Here is a 27468-nt window from a genome sequence, read left to right as displayed (position 1 = left end):
ACTATGTGTTTTTCTAAAGTCTGGTTTGTGTCTGCAGCGCTTTTGACCCCTTTTGCACTGTCTGTTAAAGCTCTTGTCGCCGTGGGGGTGGGGGGGAGTGAAACTGACCGGATGTGACTTGCCCCAGAGTGGGGGGCAGGAGGTGAGGCCATGTGAGGTGCTGCTTGCCAGCGGCCTTGGGCGGAGCCAGGAGGGAAGTGGGGCCCAGAGGCTGGGATTGTCAAGCCAGCTCCTCCACTACCAAGTACTAGGGTGGGGTCTGATTTCAGCCTAGCTCAGGGCTGGGGACAACCTGAGCAACCTCCCAGGCGGACATTTACCCCTTAAGACTTTGGACACAGCGGCCAAAGGGGTGTTTTTGAGTCACATTGTGATCCTCCTCTGCAAATACCCTCTGTGACTCTCCAGAAACGCCCAAGTCCCTCCTACAACTACAAGGCCCTCCCTGATTTGATGCCCCCGCACCTCCACGATTATATTTTCCAAAGGTATCACATTGGAATTTCTGATAACAAATACTTCTTTCGTATAATATGTCCCACGCAATATTTGCGATACACTTATATTAAAAAAAATTATTTGTTGGTTATTTAAAATTCAAATTTCACTGGACGTCCTGCATTTTTATTTGCCTAGTCTGGCAATTCTGTGTTAAGCACCTGGAGTGTGGCTTAGTACAAATGAGGAAGCAGGTGAGTTTTACACTTTAATTTTAATTAGTTTACATTTAAATAGCCACACCTGCCTAGTGGCTACTGTATCGGACAGTTGTGCCCCCAAGACATTCCCATCTTCCTAGCTGAAGCCCCAGACATTGTATGACAGAGACACACATTCCCACTAAGCCCTGTCCACACTCCTGACCCAAAAAGCCCCAAGCATGATAAAAAAAAGTGGTTGTTTTGTGCACTGTGGGGTAGTTTGTCACTCAGCAAGTGTAATTGGAACTCCCCTGAGCTCTCCGACCTTGTCTCCTCGTGCTGGCTCCCTCCCTCATTCCACTCCAGCCACCCGGCCTCCCTTTGCTCCCCCTGTCCCTGTGCCTGGAATGTTCCCACCCCGCTACCCACAAAGATTCTGGTTTCAATGGTACAGAGTACAGCCCAAATGTCAGTAGTTTAAAAAATTCACCTGGTGATTCTGATAGGGTTAAAGGTCAAGAAACACTTGTAGTTGATTCGCAGTCACCGCCTGTGAGCCCAGGGTTCTCATCAGCCCCATTTTACAGATGAGGAAAACGAGGCTCTGAGAGGCTAGGCCAGGTGACCAGCGTCAAAGGGTGAGAAACGGCATATTTGGGACTACCTTTGGGTCCTCCCCCTGCAGTGAGGGGACAGGTTGAACAGAGGTATGGACCTGGGCTCGGCCCTCCGAGCTTTGGAGGGGCCCTCGGCTCCCCAGGAGGTAGAGAACAGAACAAGCTCCCCCAGGCCTTTCCTCCCCCTGCGCGGCTGGGCCTCTTTCCATGGCTAATCGGGCTGATGAAAGGCTGTCCTGCCCGCCCTTTCCCCCCCTGTAATTTGCCCAATGTCCTTCTCTTTAATTTTATTGCCTCCTCAGCAGTTTCCCAAGGACTGGGGGCTCCGTGCCCACCAGCAGGCCCCTCCCTGGCCTGACAAAAGGGGCAGCGTTGCTGCAGTTGCTCACGGGAGGCTCCTTCGCAGAGCCCCACGGGGAGGAAAGGGTGTTGGCGAGGGTTTTAGAGTAGGGGGCCACAGCCCCTCCCATCTGCCAAGTGCCACTCTACGTATTCTTGGGGACACTTCTTGAGAAAGGGCGTTACAAGAAGGAGCGAGCAGGCGGCGGCCACGCGGTCCCTGGGTGGGGGACGTCTGGCTCCCGGTGGTAGCCGCTCTTGTATTACTGCCTGTCTTGTGGTTTAACTTCTCTTGCTCATTTTCCTCAGGGTCTTGTTTCCCCGACCGGACTGTGGTTCCTTTGGGGTCAGGACTCTGTGATGTGTTTGAGGCACCGCTGTGAGGTGGGGGGAGGTTAGTCTGAGCACAGAAGGCGGGCGCAGCTTGTGAAGGGGCCGGCCCCCTGCCCGGCCCTGAGGGGCATCAGGAGTGTCAGTCCCACGGCAGAGAAGGACAGTGGCTGAGACTAGCCTGAGGGGCTGTGAGGATGGGGGCAGTAAATCATCCATCCTCAGTAAGTGCTTCAAGAACGTGACCGTGGTGTTCTGTTACAGGTCCCTGTCCATATTCTGGCTGCAGCTGTGCGCACAGTAGGCCCTCAGTCCACGCTGTCTGTACCTTTGCATGTGGAGCCCTTGGTCCGGGGGCTAATTCCAGGAGCCCCATTTCTGCAGTAGAGTTCATACCTCAGGACTTCCATGGTGTAGCCAGAGGCGACAGTTGTAGCTTTTCTAGGCAGCTCTCCAGGCTCAGATCCTGCTCTCTTGGAGCCAGCAGCTCCCTGAAAGCCCTGGTCTTGTGCTCAGGTGCCTGTGTGGGCAAAGCCCCTCAGCCAGGTGGGCTTGGAAGTCAGTCCAAAATGACATGTTAGGATGGAAAACACAGAAAAGCAAATAAAGTCTCTGCAATGGTAGGACCCAGAAGTGATATGCCCAAATGTCCTTCCAGGCTTTTGTCCTGCACACGCGTGTGTGAATCCACACCCCCAGCCTACATGCACGCACACAAACGTGCACACACACATACGCACTCAAATGCTTTTTCAGGTGGTGTCTTGTTTATCTCAGGGAGGAAGAAAGTAAAAGAAAAGTGTGGCCACAGGTAAGATCTGTCTGTGGGATAGTCAGAGTTTGGAGATATTTACATTTTTGAATCATCAGAATAGGCTTGTGGAATAATAACTAAGTGCCAGTAGCATTTTGGGGTCTGATTTAGACGAGTGTCCAACACCAGAGTGATATTTTGGATGGCAGATGAGGAGGCGCCATTGGAGGGATTGCGCAGGGGGTGGTCCATGCGTGGGGGACGGGGCTGTCCGTGGCTGGGCAGGCGGCAGCATGGCAGGCGTCTGGAACCCAGGACATGGAGGCTGGGCAGATGAAGTAAGAGTGGGACCAGGGATACACCACCGTGAAGGGAGTGGGGTTTCCGTGGCTGGTGGAGGACAGGAGAGCCACCAGCAAGCCCCTTCAGGGCCACCAAGAGAACTCAGGAAGAGGCAGAACCAGGCATGATGGGAGAGGAGAGACAGGGATTTCGCTGGATTTGGAAGGACTTTCTACTCACCAGAGCAGCCATGGGCAGGTCAGAAGAGTGGGGTGGGCTGGAGCGGACAGGTGCTGGGTTTTGCCTGCACAGCCCTCCTGCCTCTTGGTGGAATCCCCCCATTCTCCCGTGGGGTGCCTCTGCCCTCCTGCACGCTGACTCAGCCTCTGCATGCAGCTGTGGCTGGAGCACTTGAGCACTCAGGTCCAGCCCAGGAGAGCCTTCTTCCCCGCCGGCTGCAGTGACTGGTTCACAGACAGGCCCAGGACCCAGTCCAGGGACTTGGGGAAGAGCTCCTACCCTGTCAGAGCTGCAGGGTGGGAGTGGGGACAGTGGGGTGTGGCTGGGGGCCATGCAGGGCCAGGCAGGACTGAAGTGGTGGGAGAGATTCCTGACGGCACCCCTCGAGCCCCTGTGCCCCCTGCACCCACTGCCTGCCAGTGCCACACTGGTTAGTCACACGTACTCCAGTGCACCAGTGCTGGGCCAATGGCAAGCTGGGGGCTGTGGGCCAGAGGACAGGCAAGGGCACCCCCAGGCTGTAGGGGAGGGCTGGTCCCCCTTCTTGTGGGACGTGAATTGAGCGCCTGTGGTCCAGAGGGGTCATCCGGACAACTCTGGGTGGAAGCTATGGGGGAGATTAGAGAGCTTCCAGCCTAGGGGACAGAAGCAGCTCTGACTGTTCACTCCAGCCCAGGGCTCCCGGACTCGCCCTCATTGTCCCTCACTCCTTGTGTGACCAAAGAAGGTTGTGTCCCCTCTCTGTGCCTCAGTGTTCTCTTCTGCTTAATGGGTCTAATGGGCCCCCTACCTAGCAGGTGTCAGGATCTCCTGGGAAGGTTGTACAAATGTACCTTCCTGGGCTTGATCCCTGCTCTCCAAGGGCAGTTGTGGGGCAGATGGGGCTCAGGAATGTGCCCTTTTATCCAGCGCCCCAGGGGCCTCTGCTGAGAGCCCTGCACCCACACTTTGAGAAGCTCCCCCTGAGAGTACCAGCAGGCCCTTTGTACCAGGAATCCAGAAGGTACCCTGCTGGAGCAGGACGGATGTTTACCCAGGGCCTTCTGGCCACAGCACTGGCCAGAGATTAGGTGTGGCCCCTCTAGGCCACACTGTTGCCAAACACGAGCAACTGAGCCCCTGGCTTGGCTCACCATCCTGGTGGCCTGACTCACAGTCCCCCAGAGTTCGGCAGCATCGCTGAAAGGGCCTCTGGGGAGGGGAGCTCAGGGGCCTGTGGTTTCCTTGAAGCTCCCCTGGGAGGCCCTGTCTAGGCCAGGCTCCCTCTGGGGCCTCGGCCACCTGGTCTTGCTGCTGCTTCTCACCTCTGTCAATATTTATTCCTTCCCTCGAACAGCCTGGTATTTGCTTAAAGGGCAGGAGCAGACGAGGCCGACCTCACTCCTTACTTTGCCCCCGCTTCCCGGCATTTCCGAGGGGGCTGCCTCTTCCTTGCAGGGAGCTCACCAGGCAGGCCGCCTCTCTCTGTCCCTGGGCCTCATAAGAGGTTTCTTGTTTCACTCTTGACTCTACTTCTCTTCAGAGACACTTCAACCTGGTCCTCTGGCTCCAAACATAGCATATCTGGCCTGCAGGTTAAAACTGGGTTGCTCAGAGCATTCTAAATATGACGAAAATACTCCTGGCTGCAGCACGGGCTTCTGATCCAATAGAACCAGCTATAAAGAGGTTGTCGTGAACGGTCATGAGGTTTGAGACAGATGTGCACATCATTTTCCATGAAATCAGATCCTGGCGTTGGCTGATGCCAGAGCATGGGCCTGGGAGACCTGAACTGGGAACATGGAGCTCCTACGGCTGTTGAGAAATGTGTGACCAGTCCTCAGACAGGTCACTGGACATTTTTCTGCCAAATCGGTTCAGATGGAGTTCATAAATGTTGCCTCCTCCCAATCTTGGGGCTTCGGAGGGATGATGCTTCAGCCTTTATCTCCTACTCCCACATTGCAAAATATCTTGAGATCTGCTGCCTCCATTTTGAGCATTGCTCACACCAACACTGTGCTAACTGCTCCTTTTCTAATAAAGACACTGCTGGAAAACTGGACATTTGAGGCTTTTTAAAGAAAACTTTATATTTCGGCCTACTTTTAGAAAAGTAGCCAAAGTAGTAGAAAATTGCAAGTCTGGGACAGAGGTTGTCCCTCTGTCTCTCCTCCAGTCTCCCTCAATTTTGCAAACCCACAGTGCAGTGATCAGAACTGGGAGACTGACCTTGGCGCAATATCCTTAATCAAACTAAAGGCCCTGCACACACTTCACTAAGTTTTCCCACTAATGTTCTTTTCTTGCTCCGGGATACCACGTTTGGATTTAGATTTTTCTCTCTGGTCTCCTGGTGTCTGTATCGGTTCCCTGGTCATTCCTTGTCTTTTAAGACCTGGATACCCCTGAAAAGTATAGATCAATTGCTTTGCAGACGTCCCTCAGTCCAGGCATGGCTGGGTCTTCTCGTGCTTGAGCACAGGTCATGCACCATGTCATGGGTGCATGGCACTGGTGTCTAACTTCTGCAATGATGGCCCTGGTTGCCTGGTCTCCTGCCTTTTCTTCTGTAATGTGTTATCCACCCCCCAATCCCTGTCTTGTCAACAAACCTCCTGGGAGAGATACCTTGAGGTTTTGCAAGTCCCTTTTCTCCTCCAATCTTCCACCAATTCTAGCATCTACCAGCAGATCTTGTCTGCAACCATCACCACTGTGGTGTTTGCTTAATGCTGATTTTCTTCTTCCCTCCTTCCTTCCACATCGAGTGATTAGATTCTCCTTACAAGGAAGAGCTGTCACTTTATTGATTTATTTGATCAAAAATTTATTTATAACAGTATGGACTCCTGGATTTTTTTTTTCTATAGCTTATAGTCTGATCCTATCATTATTTTTCTTACTGTTCAACCTTGGACATTGGAAGCTCTTTCAGGTCTCCTGTGTTGTTTCAACAAACCCCCATCTTCTTCTGGTTCCACACAATGTTCAAGGATTTGTTGCTGGTTTTGCTGAGTTAATAATTGTTAGATATTCTCTTTGGGTTCTGTGTAGACTAGGAGCTACTAGAGCCACACATTACATCTGCTTGATATCAGTTATGAGCCAGATTATTCTCAGAACATATTCCTTAGTTGACTGTTGTGTTGGCAGAGCTGGTTCTTTGGAAATTGGAGATTAGTGGTTGTGATTGTTGTGTTGGGAGCATTTAAAACCAGGCAGGACCCAGTAGGCTCCAACTCTACTGTCTGTTATGGCTGTGTTCATTCCACCTAAAGTCTCCACGTAAGAACCTTGCATTCAAAAGCTCTGGAATACCCCATTTGGATTGACCTGTAGCTCCCTTTACCTGGTATATGGAATACTGCACAGATTTCATGATAACCTTGACCTTAGTCTGAGAGTTTCACCTGATCTTACCAACAACACGGTGAGAAAGTTGGGGAAGTTTCTTAGCTTTGGGTTTCCCCAGATGCTGACCCCGAGGATTCAAGTATTTCATATGGGAGGTGATCCCAGGGGGTGTGGGGAAGTGAACAAGGGAAGGGAGGGCGGCTGGTACAGGGTGTATTGTCAAGCACATTGTCACTATGGGCAACTGGAGCTCAGTCTGGCTGGAGAACCCTGGGAGACAGCATAGAACTCGAACCTACGAATATCCTGCTCCTCAGGACTTGGGGAATTTATATACTAGCTCCTGGTAGTGTATGTTCGAGTGCTGCTCTTGGGTATGTTAATTCTCTAACACTTCTAAGCATGCAGGCAAAGTTGTGCTTGGGAATGGGAAGGGCCTTCAGGCTACAGGCGTGACACCAACAGCAGCCAACACAGGCAGAGCCCAATTTTACAAGCGAAGAAACCGAGGTACAGGAAAGCTAAGGGACATATCTAGGGTCTAGAAACAGTACTGAGACCTGGTACCTGAACCTGTGAATTTGGGTAAGGGTTGGGTTAGATGGCTCTAAGTCTCCACCCAACTCTGGAATCTCCTTTGCCCCACCTTTCATGGCATGTTCCTCCTCTGCCACTTGCTTGCTTGCCACGAGGTGACCAGCCATTACCACCCGTTGTTCCCGGAAATGGCCTCCCAGGCTTGGCAGGGCGAGTATTTGCACAAAGGCGCACCCAAGCAGAACGAGTGATGGTTTGGCCTAATGTCTTGGTAGTTGCAAGTTCATTGTTTGCATTGGACAGGGATAAGCATGTTATTTCAGGAGGTTGAGTTATATCAACTCCACTAATAAACTGTGTTAAAAGATTAGGCGAATAGACAAGAGAAACTCCAGGCTTCTTTGCTTAGACTGTTGGGCTGACAGAGAGTCTGTTTATCTCCCTGGTCCCAGGCTCTGCTGACACCTCCAGAAGATGGACATTCCCAGTGTTGACATACACTGGGGGGTGACCCAGTTTTCACAGTGCCCCCTTCCCCTTCCTGACCTCCCAGATCTAGTTCTTGGCCCTTATTTTAACTCCCCGCTCACCCCACCAGATAGTCCCAGCCTGTTCTCCTGGTGAACTTTTGGGCTTGGGCCATTGTCATGAGTCTGTGGAGGGAAATCTGGGCTAGGCCACCTGGGCCCAGCCTGGCCCTGCCAATAAATACAAGTGCATGTAGCCTGGGGGCAGCCTTAGCTTCAGTTTCCCACAGGAGGAACTGGGATGTTTACAGAGGAAGTTACCCCTGCCTGGTCCACCTCCTAGGACCGCAGGGAAGTTTAAACCAGATGAGGCTGCAAAACGATTGTCACAACCCAGGCCTTGATGGATTTCCTTTGCTTGAGGCTGGCTTCAAGAGACACACGAATGGATAACAAGCACAAAAAAAGAAGCTCCACCTCACTGGTATTCAGGAACATGTGAATTGCAACAAGATACTAGTGATGGTGGGAGCCTAGCCCTTTGGGGACCAAGTTGGCGCTGTGAATTACAATAAAAGATGTCTATGTCCTCTGCCCCAGAGAATCCCTTCTTTAGATCTACAGCAGAGAGACGCTGACACGACAATAAGGAGATATGCGTCAGGTTGTTTACAAAAGTAGCGCTTCCCAGCAATCTGGGGACAGGTCCAGTTTTTATTTCCAATCTGTTGTAAATATGTCCATTTTTACTTTTACAGTAAAAATGAATACTGGGGAAATGAAAATTTAGTTTGTTGGTTTATTTTATTTTATTTTATTTTTGAGACAGAGTCTTACTCTGTTGCCTTGGCTAGAGTGCCGTGGTGTCAGCCTAGCTCACAGAAACCTCAAACTCCTGGGCTCAAGCGATCCTCCTGCCTCAGCCTCCTGAGTAGCTAGGACTACAGGCATGAGCCTCCATGGCCAGCTAATTTTTTCTATATATATTTTTAGTTGTCCAGCTAATTTCTTTCTATATTTTTTTTAGTAGAGACGGGGTCTCCCTCTTGCTCAGGCTAGTCTCAAACTCCTGAGCTCAAATGATCCTCCCACCTCAGCCTCCCAGAGTGCTAGGATTACAGGCGTGAGCCACCATGCCCACCCAGAAATGAAAATTTACAAACTAAAATCACTCCAATTTTCATCTCGAGGTTCGACATAACATTACCCTGCCAAATTGCTATGAAAGTTTCTCAATACGTACCAATTTCTATTCTTATCTTGTCGTAGACTGCTAATAAACAACTCCTGTTGGCCAGTCCCTGGCGTCGTAGCATAGACTTTGAGTGGTGTTGCAATGCGCACTGCTTGCAAAAAAAACCCTAGAAAGAACGGAAACATCCACCACTAGAAGAATGATTATAAAAACATGTCATGTCTGTACTGTAAACTCCACATCGTAGTGCAAAATGAGGATGGGTGATTTGTAAATCCTGACATGGGAAGGTGGCTGTCACACGATATCGAGTGGGGAAAAGAAGCAAGCTGCAATATGATACACAGTTTTCTCCTGTGTTACATGTAAAAAGAAAAAAAAAATCCACAATAAAACAACACTCTATATTTTCTATGGATACATAAATATCTATGAAAATATGTAGAAAAAGGACTGGAAATTTATGCCTCTGGTATTGGGAATGGTGGGTAAAGGGGGAAGCTTTTGTAATGATTTAATTTTTGTGATATTATTCAAATATTACTTGTATAATTTTAAAAACTAACATGTCAGCAAGGGTGATTGAAGGCAGGCACAAGCGTCTTCCCACCCCTCAATCCACACTGAGAACCAATTTTCCCAGCTCCTCCCTACTTCCTAACAGAGGGACACCGCCACCCACCACCCACTCTGCTATGCAGGTGACACACGGATTAAATGAACCCCAAGGGCAAACTCACATGAAAAGAGCCGCCCTGGCCCTACTTGCAGCCCGAGAGGCAGGAGAGGGACTGTCCATTGGTTGGTTGAATACGAACCCTTTGCGAGGTGACCAAGGGCAGAAGACAGAATTTGGATTTCAGATTTAAATGTAGGGTAAAATTCTGGCGCCTGACTTCCGAGTTAAGAGGGTAGATTGAGCACAAGTATCTGTCTCAGCTCCCTCCTGAATCTTGGCTAAAATGACAGTAAAAGGAGGCAAAACCCTACAAAGATAAAGAGGGTGGAGCTGGAAGGCAGGTGGAGGCGTCGTTATCGACTTGGGGGACAGGAGACAACTGAATCCTCAGTCTGCCGGGAAGGAAGCCCCAAAGGCCCTTTTATTTTTTCTCCCTTGTGTTCTTTGACCCTACAGTTCTGATATTTCATGGTGATTTACCTTTATATGGGTCTTTCAGTGTGGGAAATCATTTTCTTTCATTCTGGTAGTTTTATTGTATTATTTCCTTGGCATTTTTCTTCCCTGCGGTTCTCTCTGTTCCTTCTTGGAACCCTTCTTAATTGGATGTCTGTACTACATTATTCAGGGTTCTCCAGAGAAACAGAGCCACTATGATATCTCTATCATATATACATATTTAAAAATACATTTAGAGGGAGAGAAAGAGAGAGAGAGTTGGATTTATTATGGGAATTGGCTTATGTGGTTACGGAGGCTGAGAAGGGCCATGAGCCGCCAACTGCAAGCTGGAGACCCTGGGAAGCCGGTGGTATTAATATAATTCGGTCTGAGTTTGAAACCCTGAGAACCAGGAGCCTGGTGTCCAAGGGCGGAAGAAAATGAATGTCTTTGCTCTAACACAGAATGAATTTACCTTTCCTCTGTCTTTTTATTCTATTCCAGGTCCTCAATGAATCGGATGGTGCCCACCCACATTGGTGAGGGCAGATCTGCCTTATTTAGTTCGCTGATTTAAATACCACTCTCTTCTGGAGACATCCTCACAGGCACACCCAGAAATAATGGTTTGCCACTGGGCATGACTTAGCCCAACAAAGTTAGCACCTAAGATTAACCATGGCAGTATCAGACCACCTGAATTGATGCCGTATCTTTCTTAAATTTTATATCCTGGTTTCTACCATATCATTTTTTGTTGCTGTTCTACTTTTGGAAAATGTCATTGACTTTATGTTTTAATGCTTCTATTCAATTTTTTTCAATTAAACATTCTTTTTCAAGATAAATAAACTAGATTCACATGTAGTTGTAAGAAAAAAATACAGAGATCCTGTGTACCCTCCCTGCAAGGGTATAGTACAATATCATAACCACGATACTGACACTGACACAGTCCAGGTACACGACGCCTCTGGCCTCTGTCGCCACAAGGATCTCCTCTCCTGGTGCTTGTTTACGGACACACTTCCCACCAGCAGCCACTCCCTTCTTGACTCATTCCAAGACTTTGTCATTTCAAGAATGGAATCACACGTATGTCACCTTTGGTGACTGCTTTTTTTTTTTTTTTTTCCACTTAGCATAATTCTCTGGAAATTCTGCCAGGTTATTGCTGGTATCAGTGGTTTATTCCTTTTTAGTGCTGAGTAGTATTCCGTGGTGTGGATGTACTACTGTTTCTTAAACCATGGCCCATTAAAGGAATTAGGTTTGTTTCTAGTTTGGGCTACTACGCATAAGGCTGCTATAAGCATTCATGTACAAGCTCATGTCTGAACATAAGTTTTTTTTTAATTTAAAAAGATTATTTGTATAAATTCATTTTTAAAATAATTTAAAATAATTTTAAAATAATTTAAAACTTCAATATTTAAAAAAATTTTTTTAAACTCATATTTTAATCTTATTTATCTTTTGACAAAAGGAACAGGATGAACATAAGTTTTTATTCTCTGGGATTGCAGTTGTTGGGCCATATGGGAGTTCATGCTTAGATTTTTTTAAAGAAACTGCCAAACTGTTTTCTGGGCTGGCTGTTCCATTTACGTTCCCGTCAGGAACGTACGAGGGATCCATTTTCTCCACGCCCCACCAGCGTTCAGCGTTGCTCCCATTTCGCATTTTAGCCATTCTGATAGCTGTGCCGCGCCACCTCACAGTGGTTTCGAGTTGCACGTCCCTGGTGGCTGATAACGTGGAGCTTCTTTTCATGTATTTACTTGCTGTCCCTCTATCCTCTTCAGAGAACTGTCTTGTCATATTTTTTGCCCATTTCTAATTGAATGGCTTGTTTTCATACTGTTGAGTTTTGAGAATTCTACTTCTTACTATTATTATTTTTTTACAAAGAAAAGAGATTTATTTGGCTCATGGTCTGGAGTCTGGGAAGTCCAAGACTGAGGGGCCACCTCTGGCAAGGACCTTCTTGTTGCGTCATCCCGTGGCGGAAGGCACAAGGATCAAGAGAAATATGGGGGGTGCGGGGAGAATTCTTTATGTTTTCTGGACACTAATCCTTTGCTGGCTAAGTGGTTTGCAAATATTATCTCCTAGTCTACAGCTTGTGTTTCCAGACTCTTAACGGGGTCATTCACAGACCAACAATTTTTAATTTTGAAGTCCACTTTACTGATTTTTCTTTTTATAAATAATGATTTTGGTATCAAATGTAAGCCCTAAATCTCCTATGTTTATTTCTAAAAGTATCATAGTTTATTTTATGTTTACGTCCACAACCCATTTTGAGTTAATTTTTGTATAATGTCGTCCACATGTCCCACGTATGGGTAACGTGTCATTTCTCTCTCGCTGCTCTCAATCTGTTTTTTTTTTTGTCTTTAGTTTTCTGAAGTTTTACTATGGTGTGCTTGTTGTGGATTTCCTTGTCTTTATTCTGTCTGGGGTTCACACAGCTTCTTGAACCCATACATGCATGTCTTTTACCAAATTTGGGGAGTTTTCTGCCACTATTTTTTGAGTAGTTTTTCAGCCCCACCCTCTTTGTCTTTTCCTTCCAGGATTCTGATGAAATGAATGTCAGATCCTTTGTTACAGTCCCACAGATCCCTCGGGCCTTTTTTTTCTTTTCCTTCCTTCCTTCCTTCCTTCCTTCCTTCATTCCTTCCTTCCTTCTTTCTTCCTTTTCTTGGCTATTTTCTCTCTTTTTGAAGACTGGGCAATTTCTATAGTTGTATCTTCCAATTTTTCTTGCAAGACTGCTTTTGCCCTAGTCCTTTGGCTAAAGAGAGCAGGCTTTCCTTGGGGCTATTTGGTCTGTGTCTGTTGCGGTTTCTGGGCCATGGATGTCTTGGGCACCTAGTCGGGGATACATGGGGCAAAAGGAAAAGCGTCACTGCTGTGTCATTCTGGGTCCCCAGGACCCTGGCCATGTGTCTTCTTGTCTCTCTACCCTTCAGAGTCTTCTTGTATTTGTTTTATATGTAATGTTCTGGGTTTTTCAGCTGTAAGTAGGAGGAAGAAATAGGGAAAAGTATTGTCTATTCCATCTTCCTGGAAACAAAAGTTCATTTCTCTTGAATTTTAAAATTTCAGTTATCACATTTGTAATTTCCAAAGACTCTTTCTTGTTTTCTAGTTGTTCGTTTTTCTCCTGACATCCTGCTCTTGTTCCTTGAATGCAGTGTTCTTTCATATCTCTCTGATTCTGCCTTATTTCACTGAGAAAGTAAAAGCCATGAGATCCAAACACACTCATCTCCCAATTTGAGACTATGTTCTTTGACACCATCTACCCCTTCTTCTTGTCTGTTACAATGAAGGACGTATGTCTGCTCCCAGTCAGGCCAAATCTCTTTGTCTATTCCCTGACCCCACCCCTCTTGCCAACTCTAGACTTCATTACTTAATTCATTTTTTCAATTTCTGTCCCCATCATCCATTCCTGATCTACTGGATCATTTTCGTCAGCATTTAAGTAGGCTGAGTGTTTTCTGTCTTTAAAAAAGACTCTCCCTTGAGAGCTCACATCATCTATGTGATATTCTTGCCAAAAATGTTTAACTTGAATCCAAACATGAGGAAACAATCAGACAAATCGAGAATGTGGGACAAATCGAGAATACGTGACAACTGGCCCAAACTCTTCAATGTCAGTGGCATAAAAGACAAAAAAAGACCCGGTTGTTTCTGATTAAATGAAACTACAGAGACGTGACAACGAAATGGAATGCATAACTCTTGATCGGATCTTGGACCAGAAAAAAAAAAGAAAAAAGAAAAAAAGTTACCATGGATGCTTTTGGACAGTTGGGGAAATGTAAATATGGCCTGTTTATTAGATGACTTGGATTCATTGCTGAATTTCTTTGAGTGGGATATGGCATTGAGGTCATGTGGGAAAATGGGGCTTGTTCTTAGGAAAAGCATGCTGATGCGCTTAGGGCGATCTGCAACTGTATGCCCAATGACCACCCCAAAATGGATACATATGGATATGTGCCTGGGATATAAATGTAGCAAAGTGTTAGCAAATGAATTATAGTGGAGGGTATACAGGTGTGCATTGTACTATTCTTTCAACTTTTCTGCAGGTTTGGAATTTTTCAAAATAAAAAGTTGAGCAGAAAAAGAATCTTCCCTTGACCCATACCCACTTATAGCTACACCCAATTTGCTCTCCTTCTCAGCCAAAGTTCGGGAAGGAGTCATTGACACTCAATGATCCTCCTGCCTCACCTCCCATTCAACCCTCAGTTTTTTACCACAGGCTTTTGCTCCCACTCCTGCCCTGAAACTGCTCTCCTACAGGTCCCAACAGACTCCGTGTTGTCAATTACAATGGTAGTAATCCGCGTGGGTGGCCAATTCCTTGTTCTTGAAACACTCTTGTGTCTTAGCCTCTGGGATAACTTCTTCTCCTGGTTTTCCTTCTACCTCACTGGTCTCTTTCACTCTTTGTTCCCTTTTCTCCACCCAACTTCTGAATTTTGGGTTCCTCCGAGCCTAGACTCTATTTATTAAAAAAAATTTTTTTTTGAGACAGAGTCTCACTTTGTCACCCCGGGTAGAGTACAATGGCATCATCATAGTTCACTGCAACCTCAAAATCCTGGGCTCAAGTGATCCTCCTGCCTCAGTCTCCTGAGTAGCTGGGACTACAGGCACGTGCCAGCACACCTGACTAATTTTTCTGTTATTTGGTAGAGATGGGGGATCTCACTCTTGCTCAGGCTGGTCTCGAACTCCTGAGCTCCAACGATCCTCCTGCCTTGGCTTCCCAGAGTGTTAGGATTACAGGCATGAGCCACCACGCCTGGCCTGACTCTATTAATATTTCTTTAAGTCCTTGTTTGTTGACTTCATCAATTCTTATGAATTTAAAAACTGAATTTGTTCTAATCATGCCCAACTCTATACCTCCAGGTTGGAGAGTTCCCACACTTGACCACTCGACAACTCTCTTCTTGACATCTCTCCTTGGATATTTCATGGACATCTCAAGTTTAGCTTTTACTCATTTTTTCATTAACTGAGCAAATATTGGTGGAACACCGACTGTGTACTAGGCAACTGGTTGTAAGCATGGGGGATTCGGGGAGAAAAAACAATTTAGTCTGGGTGTACCATGAGAGCACGTTCTAACTGGGAGACATGGACGACAAGCAAATAAGAAAGAATTTGTTGGTAGTCAGGGCTATGAAGAGACTAAACGAGAACAGGGAATGTGTTAGAGATGGCTTGGATGGACGGTATATTTTGGGTGATCAGAGAAGGCCTTGCTGAAGAGGGAACATTTAAGTTGAGATCAGGATGAGAAGAAGGAGCCAGCAGGAGCAGGTTTAGAGAGAGAGTTCTAGGCAGAGTGCAAGGCTGGTTTAGATGCTCCGAGGGAGGAAAGTGCTTGGGTTGTTCAGAACTGAGATGTGTCAAGATCTCGTTTTTGATGTGTCCCCAGAACCAGAGCTTTGATCTCTTCTTTCTCTGGTTTGTATCTTTGAATTCCAGGCCATTTAAGACCTGCTCACTGTTATAATGTGGAAGCGCGCAAGCAGATCACAAGAGAATTTAATGCCAGTTTAGGAGTCTTTATTAGCCGGCCGGCGACCACCTCTGTCCACCAAACAATAACAGAGAGTGGCCCCGACTTGAAGTTGTACAGGGATTTTATACCCTTTTTGAGGAGGGCTACGTGCCTATACACATGTACAAGAAGAACAAAGAGAACAAAAACAGGACAATCATTAACAATTTAAGGTTATACCGCCCGGAGGTCTGGTGATTTTATAGACCCCTTGGCGCTACAAAACAGGTTGCAATCACTGACGTAAAAGGTCATCTATTTTACTGATCAAGCATACCACATTTATCTTGATTATCTTTTAGGCCTATGTTGAACCCATGACAGGGCAATCATCCTCCCCACCTCCCTGGTTCCCAGACCAGCAAGCTTAGTACAGAAGCAGATAGCATTCATTAGAGTTTCTCAACAAGTTAACCCTACAGGGGTGTCTTTCTTCCCTTAACCCATTACATTCCCCACTGGTTTTCAGCGAGATATCAAATCTTTGATAGTTATTACAGTTTATCTTCACAAATGTGGTGATAATGGGTGCGCAACACCATTAATTTCACACCTTGTATGTGCCTTTGTACATAATTTGTTAAACAATTAAGTATGCATGGACCAATCAGTATTATTAATAAAAGTAACAGTAATGGTCCGGCTATAGCTGACAACAAGGTGGTGAGCCATGGGGACCAGGTGAACAAGTTTTGATACCAGTTATTTTTAGCATTAATTTGTTCTTCTCTTTCCCGTATTCTATTTCTTACTTGGGAAAGACTATTCTGAATAATTCCAGAATGATTGGCATAGAAGCAGCAAGTTTCTCCCAGGGCTACACATAATCCACCTTGTTTCAGGAATAATAAATCTAACCCTCTTCTGTTTTGCAAGACTACTTCGGCCAGTGAATCAACTGATTGTTCTAAATAACTAATGGATTTTTCCAAGTCACTTAAATCTAAATCTACCTGGTGACTCAGGATTTTAAAATTTTGATTTTCAGTTATTAAGGCCGCAGTACTTACAGCAGCCGAACCTGCAATGCCTAGTCCAATTAATAACGGTACCAAAACTGGAATGGCTCGTTTTTTAGCCGCCAAGGGATGGAAGCTTGAAGATGTTCTCGTCCGCCTTCTCCTGAATAAAAGTAGACTTGAGGCACGATATGAGATAGAATACACAAATCCTGCTTTTGTATAATTATCGAGGGTCTGACACAAGGGGTGATACCTGTAGTACACGCAAACCACGTGCCATTTGGGGCCACCAAGAGTGTTTTAGGTTCGGGATCTGTCAAATTATTCAATTGAATAGTAATATTACATGACGCTATATAGGGAGACTGGGATAAAGTGAACCCCACAGGGTAAATACAAGTTCCTTGTCCCTGTAGGTCTTCTAAAGTCAGCTTGGGCCTTTGACCCCATTTACATAAATGTTGCTTATATATTTCTTCAGCAGTCAAGTTTCTTATATTATTTTCATTTTGACCTAAGGGTCGGATGGCTCCAATCCCTACATAATAAGGAGGTTCTGGATTAAGGCAGAGCCAACAATCTCGAGTTATATTAGGCCTTGTTTGGTTAACAAACTTATACACTGAACTTAACAAATTTAACACAGGCTTTCGGCGTGGCTCTGGCAACAAGTCCTTTTCTGGTGTTGTGGGCTCTAGGATTGCTTGTGCCGGTAATTCAGGTCCTAAATAAGTCTCACGGTTTGGGCCTATAGGATTAAATTGACGAACAGGGGTAAATCTCTGAATAGTGAATGAGACTTCTGGCCCCTTCTTTCCCCCTCTTCCGTACAGGTGAAATTCCCAGGTCTTCCCTGTGGCCCAAGTCTGATCCTGGCCCCGTTTAATACTTATAGTTACGGGGTTACAGGTATTTGAAGAAACACATTTAAAAGCTTCTTTTGTCAATATAATATCAGGGTCATTGTTTATCCAACTAGCTATAGTTTCACAGCCCCACTTTATACAGTATTGTCCATTTGCATGACAATGCGAGGGGCCTGTAGTAGGGCAACCATAATACCTAATGCGTTGCATGTTTCCTTCTATGTTAATATTGCCACATCCATAGGCCCCGAACCTCCCTTCAGGTAATAACCCCATCACAGGCTCAGTGTTACCTAAAAGTTGACATAAATCAAAATATAGCAAGGGAGAAAAGACCGTAACATTTTGAGTTATCACTGTCCCATCGACTGTGCGCGTGAGCACCCAAGTGTAATTTAAAGGCTGGTGGGGGCTCGTCGCCACCATCCCCATCAAGATGCTCCAGAGGAATGTCTTAAAAGTCTTATCTTTAGTGGATCTTCGGTGGGCCGAGCCGTCCATCGTTTTTCTTGGACTGGAGTCGCCTTCTTGATCTGGGTATGGTGAATCCAGTGGCGTTTTCCTGCCACCTTTACAGCCGTAGGGGTGGTGAGAATCACCGGTAAAGGTCCAGTCCACCTTGGTTCTAAAGTAGCGGGCTGGAGTTTTTTTATCCAAACAAGGTCACCGGGCTGTACCTGGAGAGAAACTTTATCAGAAGGAGAATTAGCAAGACTAGAGTGTGCAGCCCTGACTAAGTTGTGGATCTTCCGGGTGCTCAGCTGTAAGGCTTGCAGGGATTTAAGAAGAGTGTGGTCACTTAATTCAGCTAGTTTCTCTTCTCCCACTTTAGGAACCAGTGGGGGTGGACGGCCAAACATTATTTCATATGGTGTTATACCTCTGACATATGGAGTACACCTAGTTCTTAATAGTGTAAAAGGAAGGAGGCTCACCCAGTCTTCGCCCGTCTCCGCTCTTAGCTTACATAATATTTCCTTCAATGTTCTATTCATCCTTTCTACCTGACCTGAACTTTGCGGTCTATAAATACAATGTAATTTTCATTTAATTTGTAATGCCTGAGCTAATAATTGAGTAGTTTTGGCAATGAATGCCGGGCCATTGTCGGACCCCAAGGCTAAAGGAAGGCCGAATCTAGGTACAATTTTCATTACTAACTTCTTTATTACTACCTGTGCTGTTTCTGATTTCGTGGGAAATGCTTCTACCCATCCTGAGAAAGTGTCCACGAATACCAACAGGTAGCGGTATCTATACTTGCCTGGCTTGATTTCCGTGAAGTCAGTTTCCCATTGCTCCCCAGGGGCTTGTCCTCGCAACCGGACTCCGGGGAGGGGGTTCAATCTTTTACCTGGATTAACTTGCGCACATGTCAGGCATCCGGCCGTAATCTGTTGGGTCATCTGATGCAAATTAGGTATATAATAGTCTCGTTGAAGCAGTTCTGCCATCTTCGTGCTTCCTAGGTGCGTACTTTGATGTATTTGTTCAATTAACCGGCGACCCAGGTGCTGTGGGACTAAGATCCTGCCACTTGGAAGGACTTTCCAACCTCCCGGATCGGTGGTTGCTCTTAGAGTCCTTCCCAGTTCCAATTCTCCCTCTGAATAAACCGGCGAGGGCGGCAAGAGTCGCTCAGGCAGAACAGGCAAAATATGGAGAGGCCCCACTGGTTTTCGGGCAGCTTCCTTAGCAGTGACATCAGCAAACATGTTTCCCTTCGCTGTAGGGGTACTCTCATTCTGATGCCCCCGACAATGAATAATGGCCACTTTCTTTGGCAGCCAAATAGCTTCTAGGAGAGCTAGGATCTCAGATTTATTCTTTATTTCCTTTCCGCCTGAAGTTAAAAGGCCCCGCTCTTGGTAAAGTGCCCCATGAACATGTGCCGTAGCAAAAGCATATCTACTGTCAGTATAAATGTTAATTACTTTATTCTTTCCCCATCTAAGAGCTTGGGTTAAGGCAATAAGTTCAGCTTTTTGGGCTGATGTTCCTGGGTTAAGAGCTTGTGCCCAGATAACCCGGTCCTTGGTGACTACTGCTGCCCCTGCATACCTTGTTCCTTCATTCACATAGCTGCTCCCATCCGTGTATAACTCTTCTTCAGGGTCCGGCCAAGGTTGATCTGTAAGATCAGGTCGCAAACTTGTCAAAGATTCTAATATTTCACAGCAGTCATGCAGAGGTTCTGACAATTCTGTATCCGGAAGCAGAGTAGCAGGGTTAAGGGAAGCAGTTTTCAAAAACCGAATCCTGGGCGGATCCAATAGTAACACTTGATATTGAGTTATCCGAGCATTTGAAAGCCACTTATCAGGTGGACTCTTCAACAAAGTTTCTATTGAGTGTGGGGCAATTACACATAAATCCTGTCCCAAAGTTAGCTTCAAGGCCTCCTTTACTAAAACGGCAGTTGCCGCAACGGCACGCACACATCCTGGCCAACCTGAAGCCACCGGGTCTAGTTTCTTTGACAAATAGGCTACTGGCCTATTCCAAGGCCCCAATTCCTGCGTCAACACTCCCTTCGCTATTCCCCGTGCTTCAGCCACATATAACTTGAAAGGCTTAGTCACATCAGGCAAAGTCAGTGCTGGGGCATTCACAAGTGCCCGTTTTAAACTTTCAAAAGCTTTGGTCTCAGTTTCAGTCCACACTAAGGTTTCTCCCTTTCCTCCAGTGCTAGCATACAATGGCTTTGCTATTTCAGCAAACTTGGGAATCCAAAGTCTACAATATCCCACTGCCCCCAAGAATTCCCGCACCTGTTTCTTCGTTTGGGGTTGTGGAATTCCTAAAATAGCTTGGATTCTGTCAGTGGAGAGAGTTCTCTTTCCCTCTTTTAGTTCATAACCCAAGTATGTAGCTACTGGAGTACATAATTGAGCCTTCCTGGCAGGAACTCTGTAACCTAACTGGGCCAATTCAAGCAATAAATCTTCAGTTGCCTTTTTACATGTTACTTGGTCTTGTGCGGCCAAGAGGAGATCATCCACATATTGCAAAAGAGTCACCTGTGGATGATTTTGTCGGAACTGGACCAAATCCTGGCTTAGTGCCTCATCAAACAGGGTAGGGGAATTCTTAAATCCTTGTGGCAATCGAGTCCAAGTCAACTGTCCCAAATATTCCCCCTCTGGATCAATCCATTCAAAGGCAAAAATAGGCTGACTTACCGCTGCCAATGGGAGTGAAAAGAAGGCATCCTTTAGATCCAGCACAGTGTAAACTTGATGATTTGGAGGTAACATACTCAAGAGAGTATATGGGTTAGGCACCGTGGGATGGATAGTCTCAGTCCTTTTGTTCACTTCCCGCAGGTCCTGTACTGGTCGATAATCATTCGTTCCCGGCTTTTGAACTGGGAGCAAAGGGGTGTTCCAGGCAGATTGACAAGGCACCAAAATTCCTGCCTGTCTGAGTCTTGCTATGTGAATGGCAATTCCCTTCCTTGCTTTCAAGCTAATGGGGTATTGCCGCACGCGTATCGGCGTGGCAGTGCTGGTCAATTGCACGATAATGGGAGGGCGGTGAGAAGCCAGACCGGGTGGATTGGTTTCTGCCCAAACACCAGGTATTTTATACTGAAGCTCCTGCAAGTATTTACTCAACTTAACCCTTTTAGGGACCTCCTCGGTTAGCAAATATTCTTCTGATAGGGGGCAGGTGAGAAGCATAGCAGAGGGGCCTTGGCCAAACGAAAGTTCAGTCACGTCCCCCTGGAAGGTTATAGTGGCCCTCAATTTCTGTAGTAGATCTCTGCCCAGAAGAGGGTATGGGCATTCAGGTATGACTAGAAAAGAGTGAGTAATCGTCCCTTTTCCTAAATTCGTTATCCGCGTCTTAGTCCACGGATACGATTTAGTCTTTCCTGTAGCTCCCTGTATGGAGACTCTTTCCTCCGATACAGGTCCCATTGCCTTCTGTAAAACAGAATGCGTGGCTCCAGTATCTACCAGAAAATTTACTGGGGTGCCCCCTACATTCAACGTGACCCTGGGCTCCTGGGGGCTCATCAAAATGGAGCCCGGGCCCCGTCACTCAGTCTCTTCCACCAAAACTGGAGTTGGTTGGCCTCCCTTCTTTTGGTAAAGGAGCGGACAATCTCTCTTCCAATGTCCATTTTCTTTACAATAGGCACATTGGTTTGGTGCTAGATCACTGCGACCCTTCTTGGGGTATCTCCCCTTCTTGGTTTTGTTCATTTCTGTACACGGACTCTGAGAATTCCCCATAGCAGTTACCAGGATCTTGGCCATCCTTTTAGACTGCACAACATTAGGGTCTTCTCGATTGTTATAAATTTTCTGGGCAATTTCCACCAGTTCAGACAGCAATTTCCCTTCAAACCCTTCTAGTCTTTGCAACTTTCTCCTAATATCAGGGGCCGACTGTGTGGCAAAGGCAATATTAATAGCCCGCCTATTTTCAGGTGCCTCAGGATCGATAGGGGTATAAAGGCGATAAGCCTCAAAGAGGCGTTCTAAGAATGCCGCCGGAGCCTCATTTTGTCCCTGCACTGTTTCGCTTACCTTAGACAAATTAGTCGGCTTCTTGGCGGCGGCCCGTATACCCCTAAGCAGAGTCTGGCGATACTGATCAAGAGCCCCCTTACCTTCATTTTCATTTGGATCCCAGTCAGGACGCAGGGAGGGGAATACACGCTCTATTCGGACAGGGTCAGTTGTTGGCTGCCCGTCTGGGCCAGGAATTGCCCTAGCAGCCTCCCTCCGAATTCTCTCTCGTTCCTCAGATGTAAAAAGCACCTGCAAAAGCTGTTGACAATCATCCCAGGTGGGCTGATGAGTAAAAAAGATTGTTTCCAAAAGAGATATTAATCCCTGAGGTTTCTCAGAAAAAGAGGGGTTTTGATTCTTCCAATTATACAAGTCGCTGGTGGAAAAAGGAACATATACCATAAAAGGAGGATGATCGGTCCCGGGACTCATGGGTGCCTGTCGTAAAGGAAGAATAGGGGCCTCAGATATGGGACCACCAGGCGTTGGTTGGTATTGGGAACCGCTACGAGTGTGCGGGGGACTAGCTGGATCAAGGGGGCTCTGAGACCCTGTTTCGGAGTGCTCCGACCCTCGAGAGTGAGCTGTAACATAAGGAGGGGGCTCTTCCAAAAAGGGGTCCCCCTCTTGCCCCGACAATACTGGATATAGCTTGCGCCCCGCTTGTCCCTCCCTCTGCCCTCCTACCATCTTTGACACCATGACAGCCTTTGGCAGAGAAGCCGCCTTTTTACAATGACACAACCACCGAGGATTATCTGCCAATATATCATTCCAGATTTGAATATAAGGAATTTGATCAGGGTGACCTGGGTTTCCATAAACCACCGTCTGCACTCGGGCGGCTAGGGATCTTTGATAGCTACCCTCCGGCGGCCATCCAACCCCGAAAGTTGGCCATTCTCGTTCACAAAACTTCTGTAAGTCAAGAGAGTTAACAGTAAAGCCATAAGGCCGTGCCCTCTGTTGGAAATCTGTGAAATTCTTTATAAAACACTCAAGAGGAGAGCAGTTAATACAGTCTGCTGGTCGTGAGGCCGTCTGCCCCATCTTTCTCAATCTGTGTAAAGAAACACACAGCAAAATTATATTTGTACGTATAATTCAAGCTCAAATTGTTGTTGCATACACTTCAGAGGGGGAGGTGGCAGTTTGCAACCACACAAGGCCCACCAAGAACCAGCAAAGAAGTGTGAAGGCAGCCTTCTTTAGAGGTCCCCAGGATTGAGGGGTCACGGTGGACAAGCCAATACCAAGCAGTAGCGCCAACAGGGAAGGGAGCCCCCAAACAATCTGTAACCAGGAGATTGTAAATCCAGAGACTGAGAGGGCCGTAGAAAAAGGAGAAGCTGTTGGGCTGCTCCACTCAGCAGCAACTCAGCTCAGCAGACTCACTCACGAACCTCATTCACCAATAGTCACACTTAGAGACACTCACACAGCAGACATTTAATTTCAATCACACACCTGACCTAAGAGTCCGGACCCATTTCTTGGTCTTTTTCTCATAAATTGGCCAATATCACTCAAGAGAAATCCACAAAGGCACAAACAGACAATACTAGACCGGTCCTGTTCTAACCATCTAAAACTCAGACAAATAGAAGCAGAATTTTCACCGGGCAGCCCCGGACTTATCCCCTTGGGGTGCCTCCCGCCCGTTGGAAAATGCTTTCCGCCCAGCGGCCCTGGACTTATCCCCTCTTGGGGTGCCTCCCGCTGGTTGGAAAACGCCTTCCGCCCAGCGGCCCCGGACTTATCCCCTCTTGGGGTGCCTCCCGCTGGTTGGAAAACGCTTTCCGCCCAGCGGTCCCGGACTTATCCCCTCTTGGGGTGCCTCCCGCTGGTTGGAAAACAAAAGACAAACACAGAAGCAACAAACAACAGATTTTAGCCGGCTACCGCCGCCGGCTACCGCTTGGATTCCTCGTCAAACGGATCTACTTGGTTTCGCTTTCTCAGAGAATAGATAGAGGCTTTGTCTGAGTCTGTCCCATGCTCACAAAGGAAACGGGGAAGGGAGTTTCTCTCAGGTGTCCGCCTGGCTGCGTCCCTCGCGGGAACTTAGGCGCGTCTTGGCTAAGGTGTACCCGTATAAAGCCCGGGCCCGGTCACTCCTTTTTCGGGGAGTGAATCACCGTTATGCCGTACGACGTCGCCACAGAAACGCAGGTTAGGACCCACTCAGATTCCGTAGCCGCAGCCGTGGAACCTCATACAGTCACGCTTCACTCACTCAATCAGACAGACAGACTTTACCTCTCTCTCAGCTGCAGCTTGTTACAATAGGAAGGTTGCCCAAGCGCACATTCAAAATAACAAACAAATATACCATATAATAGACAAACACCACATATATAGAGCAAAACCAGAAACAGAAACAGAAAACCTGGCTCACAAGCGACGTCTCGCCTTTAGAGCCTCAAACCAGGGGAGTCAGCTGCGTCCAGCCTCCCTCAGGTAATCAAAAGGGCCCACAGAACAGAACAAAACAACTCACCGGTGCAAACAAAACGGAAGACTCCTACAGCAAATTTGCAAGAATTTTAGAGGGTCTGAGCCTTCCCGGAGCTGAGATCGTATTCCCAGGAGCTCCCTCCGGTGAAGGACCCAAACAGCGCTTCCACACTCTAGTCCCTTCGAATCTCGCTGGGGCCTCCAAATGTTATAATGTGGAAGCGCGCAAGCAGATCACAAGAGAATTTAATGCCAGTTTAGGAGTCTTTATTAGCCGGCCGGCGACCACCTCTGTCCACCAAACAATAACAGAGAGTGGCCCCGACTTGAAGTTGTACAGGGATTTTATACCCTTTTTGAGGAGGGCTACGTGCCTATACACATGTACAAGAAGAACAAAGAGAACAAAAACAGGACAATCATTAACAATTTAAGGTTATACCGCCCGGAGGTCTGGTGATTTTATAGACCCCTTGGCGCTACAAAACAGGTTGCAATCACTGACGTAAAAGGTCATCTATTTTACTGATCAAGCATACCACATTTATCTTGATTATCTTTTAGGCCTATGTTGAACCCATGACAGGGCAATCATCCTCCCCACCTCCCTGGTTCCCAGACCAGCAAGCTTAGTACAGAAGCAGATAGCATTCATTAGAGTTTCTCAACAAGTTAACCCTACAGGGGTGTCTTTCTTCCCTTAACCCATTACACTCACCAGCTCTATCTGCAAAACCTTCAATTGACCTTGAATTTCTATTCTGGAATCTTCTTCAAATTAGGAGCAGCTCCCTTTCTGAGCTAGAAAGCACTTTCAACTTTTATTGGCAATGAGTCAGGAATTTTAGGACAAGATGTAAGCATTTGTTGGAGCTTTACCGGTCCTCTCTCTACCACATGCAAATCCCCCATAATAATCCTGACATCTGCTTGCAGGGGGAAGGTTTCCATAGTCCAGTGGGTCTTGGGCTCCACTCCCAGCCCACCCCCTACCCTCTGCAGCTGCCTTTGTTCTCCAGGAGACTGGGGGGGAATGCAGAGAGAAGTCTTGGGACTGACAGCTGACACATGCAGTAAGCGTCCTTCCCAGCAAAGTGGGAAGGGTGACCTGACCCTGTTTTATAACCTTCCTGGGTAGAAACTGCAGTGATGCTGATAAAGGTGATGACAAAATCTTCTGCGCCTCCCTCAGGGCTGAATCCCATTAGGCCTTTCTAATGAGGCAAAATCCATCTTTTCCTAAATGGAGGAAACACTCCTTAAATAGATTAGAAATACGCTTAGAAGTTAAATTCTTTTAAAAATGGGCAATGCAATTATACCTTTCTAAAGTTTAAAAAATAAAGACTAAAAAAATATTTTGCAAAAAGTCTTCCAAGTCCCTTTTCACAAGCTCTTGGTTCCCATTCCTTTCCATCCCCTGCCCTACAAATACCTAACCACTGTTACTAATATTACTTTTCTGTGTGTCCTTGTGTGAGGATCCACTATGAACCGCAGTAAATTCCATCTTTGGGGCAGCTTCCACTTACAGGAAAGAGACCAAGAGTAAACCTACCGTAAATCCCCTATTTGGGGGAGTTTTGTGGCCACAGAGAAGACAGACCATTTGCACCTACATAAACAAGCATTACAAACTTTTTAATCTCCTGTTTGTTTCCTAATAACCCATTTGGAAACCTATTTGTTCTTCCCACGTAGCCCTCCCCTTCCCCTGCTAAGTTAGGTAGATAAGGCCCCATTTCTAACCACCCCTTTGAGTTACCCACCACGAGCATTTTCCGCATTTCCGTGTGTATGTGCACCATGCGCTTAATTAAACTCTTTTTTTCTTGCTAATCCGTTTTGGTCAGTTTTCATTTGCAGTTCCCCAGGTATTAAACCTAAGAGGGTAGAGGAAAGTTTTTCCTTCCCAATACTTGCAAAGACTTTTTTCGGGGTGGCATATATAAACAAATGTATTCTTCTGCACCCTACCTATTTGTACACCTTTTTTTTAAACAAAAATTTTATGTTTTACCCCAGTTAGGCATCTTGCTTTCTTTCACTTGAAAATATATCTTGGAAACCTTTCCATGTCTGTACATAGAGAGCATTCTTACGATTTTTTTGTGCCTCAATAGTATTCACTGTATGCGTGCACCTTACTTTAAAAAATAAATATTAAATAATAAAATATAATAAATATTCAATATTTATTGAATATTTCAATATTATTCTGGTTTAAATGAAGGTGTCCCTCCAAAATTCATGTTGAAATGTAATCCCCAATGCAACAGTATTAAGAGGTATGGTCTTTGGGAGGTGATTATAAAGGGCTGGAGGTTGAAGGGAGTGTCTTGTTCTTCTGCCTTCTGCCATCTGAAGATGTAGCAGTGGGGTGTCATCTTGGAAGCAGAGAGCAGCCCACAGAAGATGCCAGGATGGTGCCTTGATCTTGGGCTTTCCAGGCCCCAAACTATAAGAAATAAATTTCAAAATACCCAGTGTAAGGTATTTTGTTACAGCAGCACAAATGGACTGAGACAAATGTAAATAACTAATAGATATTAATATTTATCTAATGCCCCTATTCAGAGGTATTTGGGTCCAGGTACATATGTGGTTTCATATGTGGGCAAGTTTATCTGTAAAATAAATACCTGGAGGTGGAAGTGTAGGGTCTACGTATTTGTAATTTTTTTTTTTTTTTTTTTTTTGAGACAGAGTCTCACTCTGTTGCCCGGGCTAGAGTGAGTGCCGTGGCGTCAGCCTAGCTCACAGCAACCTCAAACTCCTGGGCTCAAGGGATCCTCCTGTCTCAGCCTCCCGAGTAGCTGGGACTACAGGCATGTGCCACCATGCCCGGCTAATTTTTTGTATATATATATTTTAGTTGTCCATATAATTTCTTTCTATTTTTAGTAGAGACGAGGTCTCACTCTTGCTCAGGCTGGTCTCGAACTCCTGACCTCGAGCGATCCACCCGCCTCGGCCTCCCAGAGTGCTAGAATTACAGGCGTGAGCCACCGCGCCCGGCCTGTATTTGTAATTTTGATAGATTTTTGCCAAACTGCTTTCCGTGGAGGTTGTGCAAATGTACGTTCCCACCAGCAATGCAGGCGGCTCCGTGGGGCAAGCCAGTCTCATTCCTGGGAAGTTGAGGTGGGGCAGTTCACCTGGTTTATTTAGCTTTCTTCAGTACAATAAACTCTTTA

At 46.4% G+C, this 27468-nt stretch overlaps 1 long non-coding RNA gene across 1 annotated transcript; it reads right to left on the bottom strand.

Moving 5' to 3' along the window:
- Positions 1-18508: 18508 nt before the first annotated feature.
- On the bottom strand, positions 18509-23249 carry LOC138401163 (uncharacterized). Its single transcript, XR_011236424.1, has 2 exons — positions 20474-23249; positions 18509-19494 (listed from the first exon to the last, which is right to left on the bottom strand). It is a non-coding gene; the product is annotated as an uncharacterized lncRNA (long non-coding RNA).
- Positions 23250-27468: the final 4219 nt, after the last annotated feature.

Source organism: Eulemur rufifrons, chromosome 20 (genome assembly GCF_041146395.1).
Source record: "Eulemur rufifrons isolate Redbay chromosome 20, OSU_ERuf_1, whole genome shotgun sequence".
NCBI classification, from domain to species: Eukaryota; Metazoa; Chordata; class Mammalia; order Primates; family Lemuridae; genus Eulemur; species Eulemur rufifrons.
This window is presented reverse-complemented; position numbering and strand designations above follow the sequence as displayed.